Genomic DNA, 9,233 nt, shown 5'->3' on the forward strand with positions numbered 1-9,233 from the left:
GGTTCAATACCATAGGGAAAAACCCACAATTTCAATATGTTAAAAGGGGCACAACTTTTAGACAGATCCACCATTCAAAAATTGGGTCAACGATGGATGGAGACTCCACATACACAATGTTTAACCAGTTAAACATCGAGCATCTTTTCCTAACCCAATGGATCAAGTAAATCCATGTTAGATCCAACAATGGATTATTGTCAGACTTGCTCACTAGTTAACCAAAAGAAACCTTGCCATACTGGCCAACCGCATGATGACACAAATCACATTTAAATTCGACAGGGGTAAACTAGTCACTGTATGACATGTGGCAGAAATGGATTAGAAGATTCGACATCAACAACTAACATCATCATGGTGATGTGGCATCACCTGGTAATGCCACATGGCATGAAAATATGAGGTGCTATGACTAGTCAATTAGGCCAAATATTGGTGCCACATGGAACCTATCTTAGGTTGACACATGAGATGATGATATCATCTCACAAATGACCATGGACCCCCCATAAAACTAGGTCACATGGTTGGGTCACATGTAAATGACTGAGCACTTCACTTTGGGTTGACTTGGTTTAAAATTAGTTTGAGCCCCGAGTTTTATGGTTGGTCCTCCTGGCCCCCGAGTCTACATAAAACAATATAAGTACATATGAATGAGCACCAAATTGAACATGAATGAATTAATTATCAATACAAAGATGAATAACTTCGGTGTCTAGTCTATTGGTGTGAATGGATTGTGATATGAGTTTGAGACAAGAATATATATTTGTTGTTGAGTAAGCCTGGAAGGGGTCACGTCCTCTCGTTTTTGTCAAGCCCGACAGGGCCTTGCTCCTGGTATTGGTTTGAGCCCGAAAGGGTCATGCTCTTGGTTTTAGTATTGGTTCGAGGGCAAAAGGCCTCACTCTTAGTATTGGTTTGAGGTAGGAAGGGACACACTCTTAGTTTTAGTAGTGGTTCAAGACCAAAAGGGCCTCACTCTTGGTATTGGTTTGAACTAAAAAGGGCCATGCTCTTAGTTTCAGTATTGGTTCAAGCTCAGAGGGGCCACACTTAGAAGGGGTTAAAAGGTTCCATTCAGGAAAGACAATCAATGACGAGTGAACAAGGCAAGGGTGAAGGGCGTGAGGACTCAAGAGGGTGAGGGAGACCATATAGGTTGGCTAGAGTAGTGGCCTAGGTCATATGATAGGAATGAGAGGCATCCCCAAACACCAAAGCAATAAAACGAGAGGAGAGGCCCAAGCACTTCCAAGAAAATGTTGATTGAGTAAAGAAACTACGAGCTAAAGAAACCAAAGAAATAAACTGTAGGAGGTAGCATTAAACACAGATCAAAATAGTGGACCAGAGTATTTGAATCCAAGTGCAAGGGAATGAGTGGATACTACAAGTTAAGGGACAAACTAATCCACAATTTGAGCCACTCCAAAACTAGTTGGCCACCCCAAAAATGAGTGTCCACCATCCCCAGTTATCGCACATCAGACATTGTCAATTCTCTTACCACCACCACTTCCTTACAAACATAGACACATTGTTAATTGAAGTTCATGGGGGAGGCTATGTCAAGGGTACATGGTCCTACCTCCCAAGGAAAGATAGAAACAACAAATGGAAACAGTAAGGCACACTAAAGGATGGAAAGTTGTCATAGTGACAAAAGGAAAATGGAAAATCCATACTCTCGACTAAACATAATGAAAATCACAGGTATTTCTAGATCCTTCAAAACACCCTTCATGTTGTGCCATGAATGAGATGTGTGGAATACCCTTGAATTCATGATGAGATTGAGTGAGGGACATGTCGAGGGTGGGATGGCCACACCTCCCCCCTCTATTGAGTGAGGTGATGGTGGTGGACCTGCCCCCCTGCTAATGGAATTTAACTAAAATAATTCACTTTCTCACCCGAATTGAGGGAATATATAATATCAATTAACTAATATTCATATATAAGATATACATAACCTATGAAGTGTGGACTAGTTGGTTTTCATGGGGTTTAGTCCCTAACAAGTCATGAATTTGAACCTCATGGGGAGGGTTTGAGGATGGAAGCCACTTTGGAGGAATTATAAATATCCCAAGGGGCGTCCAAGCTAAAATAAGCTTCACATAGTGCTAGTGATAAGAATACCAATGTGGGTTGATTGTTCTTCTTCCATCCAGTAAGCAGGCCAACCCTTACGTAGGCTCATTCTAGTCCCTCTCTCCCTCCCACACACACACATATTATTAATTAACTAATTCATAATTAAACAAACATATAATATAATTGTGTCAAGTGGCATTCTACAAGAGATGTTCTCTTGTAGCATTACAATTAGAAATAATAAAATAATATATATATTTTTGTGACAATAATGAGAATATTTGTATTAACTGCAAAATATGTGTCTGGATTATAGTTGTACATCTAGAGTTACATTATGATTTTCTTCCATATTCATTATTATCTATAGACCCTTAAACCATAATTATCTTCCAAAGAGGAATACAACTAATACCAAGCATATACAAGTCTTTGGAGGTGAATTCATATCTTCCAATAGAGCCCCAAAATTAGACAAAACTTGCAAGACATATCACCTACTTCAAAATATAATCCTTGTTTACAACATATTTCATAAGATCTATTAAATCATAAGGTTTGGACATTTAACATTAGAGCTACTAGATTGATACTAAAACATAGGATTCATGCTTAATACACTAAGGTATGGAGGATCACCTTAATTGACTATTAACCATCAACTCTCCAAACTTCAAATTACAACCTTGGTTGGCACATTTATATGCTTCCTATTTATTATCCCTTAGAATGTGCTTGAAACTCATCTTTGAGATATCTTTTGATACCTTCTTAATTTGATTGATGTGATTGTCCAGAACTTTATTTCTAGGGGAAGATCTCTAGACCAAATACTTAATTATTAAAAGAGAGTCACTTAACACAGTGAGAGAAGAGACTTGAAATTATTTGGTGAGAGGAATACCTTGGAGTAAATCACAGGATTCTGCCTCATTACTTGTCATCTTCCCAAAGCCCCATGAATACTCTAAACTTTGGTTTTTTGGGGGCAATAAAAGACCCCTCCCTCTCCTGCCACCCCTAATAAAACAATATTTATATTAACAAATTAAAAAAATAGTAATAACAAAAAAAATCAAAGGTCAACCATTAATAAAATACTTCAATTTCCACCTTAAATTGACAAAAACTTTATATAGGGAGATAAAGTAATTAATAGTAATAAAAAAAAGGCCCTTCCCTACTTAATATGGAGTTGATAATAATATTTGTATTACATTATGTATAATGCATTCTATGCTCAAAAAAATATTTTAGTGTCAAACATAAATAAAATGTTTAGATTTCCATATTAAATAACATAATTTTATATCAACTTTACATAGAGTAATTTAAATTAAAAAAAAAAATCTTATATTTTCACTTTCCCTTGTGAGGGAGATGTGTATTTTATTTCATTCTTAATATGGAGTTGGTGTATAACATTTAAAAAATATTAATAACAGACTTTAAAAAATATTAATAACATTTTTTAATGTGGATTATAATCAAATATTTCAATATACATGTTGAGTAAAAGATTTTGACATCAAATATATAAATAGAAAGAGCCAAAAAAATTCTTATTGCATTGATAGGTTATTTCTAGTTCAAGGTATAAGAGAGATGTAAATCTTTTAATGTTAAATATGGAGTTGACATGTAACATTTAAAAAAAAATATTAATAACAAAAATAATTCAATGTGTTTAGAGAGAGAGAGAGAGTGAATATATGTTCTCTACTTCCTAATATGAGGGGGCATGTATTAATATTTTAATGTGGAGAATGTGAAACATAAACAAAATATTTGAATGTCAACTATGTATATATTATATAAAACAAGTGAAAAAAAAGCCTTCTAGCTAAAACATTTTACTAGTGCGTTGCTCAAAATTCACATAAATCCATCTTAACTTTAGATTTACCAAAAGCCCAGTGGAATAAAATTTGTTGTAGTGTAAACCTTTTCTCAAGTTTTTCTCTTAAAAAGAGGTTCGCATATTGAGAGATTTGATCCCTCTGGATACTGATAAATCATAAGTTAAAATAAATCTATCTTTATATTTATTTATAATTAATAATATAATATTCTAACATAGCTATATATTATAAGTTAATAACTATAAATATTAATTGTCTTAATATGTATTAATAGTATTAAAGTTCGATATTATAATATTATATATAGATGAAGATGATGATTAATGTCCACTAAGACCAATGAGGTCTATTAGACCTTAAGAAAGTAAGAGATTAACTGAGACCTTTTAATATTTTCTTCTATGATCAAAGAGAAGGGAAAGAAGTGTTCCTAAATCACTATAGTTATGTTAACTAAACAAGTCAAGAAGGTTGGTAATGTGGGAAATGTTTTGGAAATGAGAATGGATATGGGTAAGAGCCGAAAAATCCCTCTTAATATCACACAATTAACAGACTTTGTCATCCCTAGGTGTTTTGTGAATATACCAACGCTCGATTTCACTTCAAAGCTCATGAGAATTAGTTCTTATCTTTGCAATGTTCATTTTATTCTTAGCACTCGTCAAGATAGAGATAAAATTCTGGTTAGTGAGAGTGGGGTTGATCACCTCCTTATAATACCTTAGCTTCCTTTTCCCCTCTAGCTCCTTATCATCCCATAATTTATCCTTCAATTTGGATGTAATAGTATTTTTTAATATTATATTTATTCTCCAAGATGATCTCCTCCTTTATCCCTTAGTGGTCAAGCCAAGACTGAGCATCCTTGTGCCAACCTTGCTTGAGTCAGAGGTGGGGTTTTTGGCTAGAGCTAGAAGCAATTTTGTGGAACCTTTTCTTATACATCAGATAACGAAACATAACCATGATTTCAATGGTAGAAAGGATAGATTCATTCAAGAGGATATGATAGGGAGTATTTGATTTAATCTTGATATTATAGGTTAGAAATTTCTTTTGGATCAACTCAATCTTCCTCCACGATTATATAGATATACTGCAACCCCAAACCTCACATCCATATAAAATAACAGGTGTGACGAGAGTCTCAAAGAGAAAATTTTCTTTACTCCAAACCCAAAGATCAGTCGTCTTGTAATTGTTTTCAAGCTCATAATAATATTTCCAACCTCTAGTAATCATTTTCTGAATAATTCCAGTTGAGTTGATGATGAACGTCAATTCCTAAATATTTGTATGAAGAAACCTTCTCCAAGTTGTGATCATAAATGAAATTGTCATTCTTGGTCTCTTTGGATTTGATTATCATGACTTTAGTCTTGTCAATATTAACAATCTTACCCATCTTGGAGTAGTAATTATGGAGTATTTTAAACTGCTTGTCGAGATCCTCATGGTTTCTTGTTAGAAGAAAAATATCAACATAAAGGAGAAGAGTAATGACCATACCAGTGAAATCAGAACCATAGTAATAATAATTTTATATAATATAATGTTGTAATATTAGTATACCTATATATTATTTTATACCTAATTAAAAAATATATAAATTATTAATAACTATATCTATTATATTATATAATAAAAAACTCTATAATCTAATATAACACTAATATATAATAATATATAATATTATATCAATTAAATGTTTTCATATAATATTTTAATATTAATATTAATTTTAATGGTGGTTTTTGAATTGGCAATAAAAAATAGCCAAAAAGAGGTCAAAATTAAAAGATAATAAGACTAAAAACAAAATAATAAAATAAAATTACAACTAACAGAAAAAAATAAAAAAAATTCTAATAATTTTTCTTTAAATTTAATAACTTTGTGAAGATTTTTTGATAGCATTATATACATTAATGTGTGTTTCTAGTGCATACACGCTGCATGGGATGGAGGGTTCTCCATGGAGGCTTCCTACAAGTTGTCAGGATGACATGGCCTCGTGTCTTTTCGTGCACATGCGGTCACCTTTCCCTCCTGGGAACACCCTTCTCACAATCTATCATGTCTTTGCATTTGTTCAAAGCTCTTGGGTTTGTTTTTCCTGCAGGTAGGTTTTTTTCATGTTGGTGGTTGGTTCTAGGAAGATTAAGCTGGGGAGTTTCTACTTTTTACTGTGGTAAATATGGAGGGTATCACTGAGCTAGACCCAAAGCCATTGGTCATCTTAGTAGTGTGGGGTTTGGAGCCAAATCAATATAATTTGACATTGTTGTAGCCTCTATCTTGATACACACCTGTATCTATGGGTACCTCTCCAACTTATCTGGCGGGAGGAGGGACTTTTGCTGAAACTTTCCCATGTTAGGTGCTAGATGCACAACCAAAGTCTCAAATCCCTTGTTGGTTTTGGGAAAGTAGGAGAGGTTTTATGGTAGAGGAAGTGATTGGGAATAAGGTTTTAGAAGGTCCGAAGCAGACTCTTTTTCCAACTCTTACTAGAGGTATTGAAGATATTGCAAACAATTGTGGGGTTTGATCAATTTACCATCAGAATCAAGCATCGAGAGTCTTCACACAAGTGTTTTTCCCGCAACAATTTCTGAAGTATCATTCAAAGCAAGTGGGATACCGAGATGGGTATCAGTTAGAAGGTCCTTCTTTGGGTCCTGCTGTAAAGGATCAGGTTGGTTGGGAGGTTTTAGTCAACAAGGCCAATATCATAATTGATGACTAGTGCAAGTAGGTTGAAACCCTTGCATGTAAAGACCAAGGAATATTGGGTGATTCTAAAAAATTCTTTCGTCTTAGTCAATCTAGACAAATCTCACTAAAGCAAAGCAATATTATCCTAGAGGGTTCAAGTTCTTTTTCTCAAGAATTCACATTTTCAGTTCTAGGTCTTAGTTCAGGAAGCGAAACCCCCTTAACTGATGTGGAGCAGGTGACTAATAGTTTGGTGCGAGTGGATACTATCTTGGATAAGGATCTCTTTGACAATGGATGTGAGACTGACGAGGTGCAAAAATAGGCCTGACTTAAAGGTTTAAGTGAACATGCCATGGAAAGAAGTGAAAATATGCAATGTTGGCTCACATCCATTGTCAAAAAAGGTAAGTGTATTTGGCAGAAATCAGAAGATCATAATTTAGTTTTTAGGGAAGATATACCTATAGACTCTGCAATGGCTGTGTCGAGCATATTGTAGTCAGAAGGGCCACCGGGAGACACTTTTAAGCTAATGTGATCAGTGGGTGGATCAAAAGTGCATGGGTGGGCTCTCCAATGAATGAAGTGGAAGTTACGGTTCTGGTATGAGGGTGGTTTATGCTTCTTCTATATTTTATAGAAGTTATTTCATGGGTTCTTAATAGAAAATGGATTATTGATGGATCCCCTATTCTCTTAAAGCAGTGGAATCCACTTTTTGATGCTAGTTGAAAAAAAAAAATTGAGGAGGTTCCTATGCGAGTTAGACTTCCAGCCCTTCCTCCCAAAATGTGGACAAAAAACATCTTCATGGTCATTAGAAACAAATTGGGGAAGTTCCTAGAAGCTGACATGTATTTCAAACTCAGACGGACCGGGAAGGTGGCCTGAATTCTAGTTAAGTTAGATCCATGAGAAGGCATTTTTGAGTTTCTCAATAAGTCTATTTAGGGCTTTTCATTCTTTCCGCAATTAGATTATGAATATATTCCTTTCATATGTTGTTGGTGGCATAGATAAGGACACTTGGTTATATATTTTCCTCTCTACTTTAGGGGGAAAAGGAGGCAGAATCAGGGCATGGAGGAATTGAAGGATAACAGGAGAGGGGGGGCAGGTCATGCATCTCCATAGGCGGTATTTAGGAGGGTAGTGTATCCAACATATCAAACGGGATTGTATGAAGATCAAGGCATGATGCACGCTTGGGATGCACCTCTAGAGGGCGGGAGCATAGATCACCCAATTATTGCCAGTGCATGCCATAGGATGGACGATATTTCTCCTCCCACAGGTACTTATTTCTTTGTCTCTCATTGTCATGATTCTCAGTCATTATTTGCAGTTCCTTTTGATTTGGGACCTGGTCACTCCAAGCCCTCCTAGTTTGATAACTCTCTCCCAAAATTTGACTATGACTCTTTGGACAATATTATTATCACCACTATCCTTCTTCGGCTTGACCTTGATCCTGTGCCTCGACCTATTTCATCTTCAATATTGGTTCCTCCCTCTAAACTTCATCACATGGCCTCTAAAGAAGAACCTCTTATCCTAGTGAGGGCCTTGGAGTACTGTCAACAAACATTGGAAATGAAAAGACCATAGGAAGGAAGTCAAGCATCTCAAAAGCCTAGTTGAAGGCTCGAATTAACATTGTTGATGGGAAACAACAATCTCTTGTTGGGGCGCTTAGAGAGGCACAAGCCCCTATCTCTATTTCCAAATGATTGTGATTTCCTATAACTATAGAGGGTTAACTAGTACTTGTAAAAAAATAGCTTTGAAAATATTGGTCCTTTCCACAAACCATGATATCATTTTTCCTCAAGAAACTTTGGGTTCTAGGGATATGATTTCTGAAGTCTTAGGAAAAAAATTTCCTAGTTGGTTCTTCTCCTCAGATGCTAGACGGTGTTCCAGGGGGATTTCATTTGGTTTAAACTTATGAAAGATCAAGGTCCTTAACACATGGGGATCTGAATCGTCTTTGCGTGCAAACATCTTCAAATGACACAGGGAGGAGAAATGAGAGCTTTTAACAACTTTGGGTGAAAGTAACAAAGAATCACAAGTTATGAATGAAGGTTATGTTCGACAACAGGGAGGAGAAATGAGAGCTTTTAACAACTTTGGGTAAAGTAACAAAGAATCACAAGTTCCAAGACTTAGTCAAGTGATGAAGGCTACAAATTTTATGGATTTACATTATATTGAACATGTGTCATTGTTATCTTATCATGTTTGAGTTATCACTTGTATATTATAAGCCATATACAATTCACATATAAAAATTACTATTTATAATTGATAAATATTAAGCACCATGTAATAAATTAATAATTGATTTACTTTGTTTACATCTTGCATATTGTATGAGAATAAAGTGATAGCCAATAACCAAGATATAAAGTCAATCAACCAATTATTAACTTAATGCATGGTGCATACTATTTGTCTTCACAATAATCTAAAAAGCTAAGTACAATTAATACAATGAAATAATAAGTACAATTACTACCATAATTGGAAAATATTAAG

Source organism: Pinus tabuliformis, chromosome 1_1 (genome assembly GCF_031772625.1).
Source record: "Pinus tabuliformis cultivar Carrire ecotype Pingquan chromosome 1_1, CPIR1, whole genome shotgun sequence".
NCBI classification, from domain to species: domain Eukaryota; kingdom Viridiplantae; phylum Streptophyta; class Pinopsida; order Pinales; family Pinaceae; genus Pinus; species Pinus tabuliformis.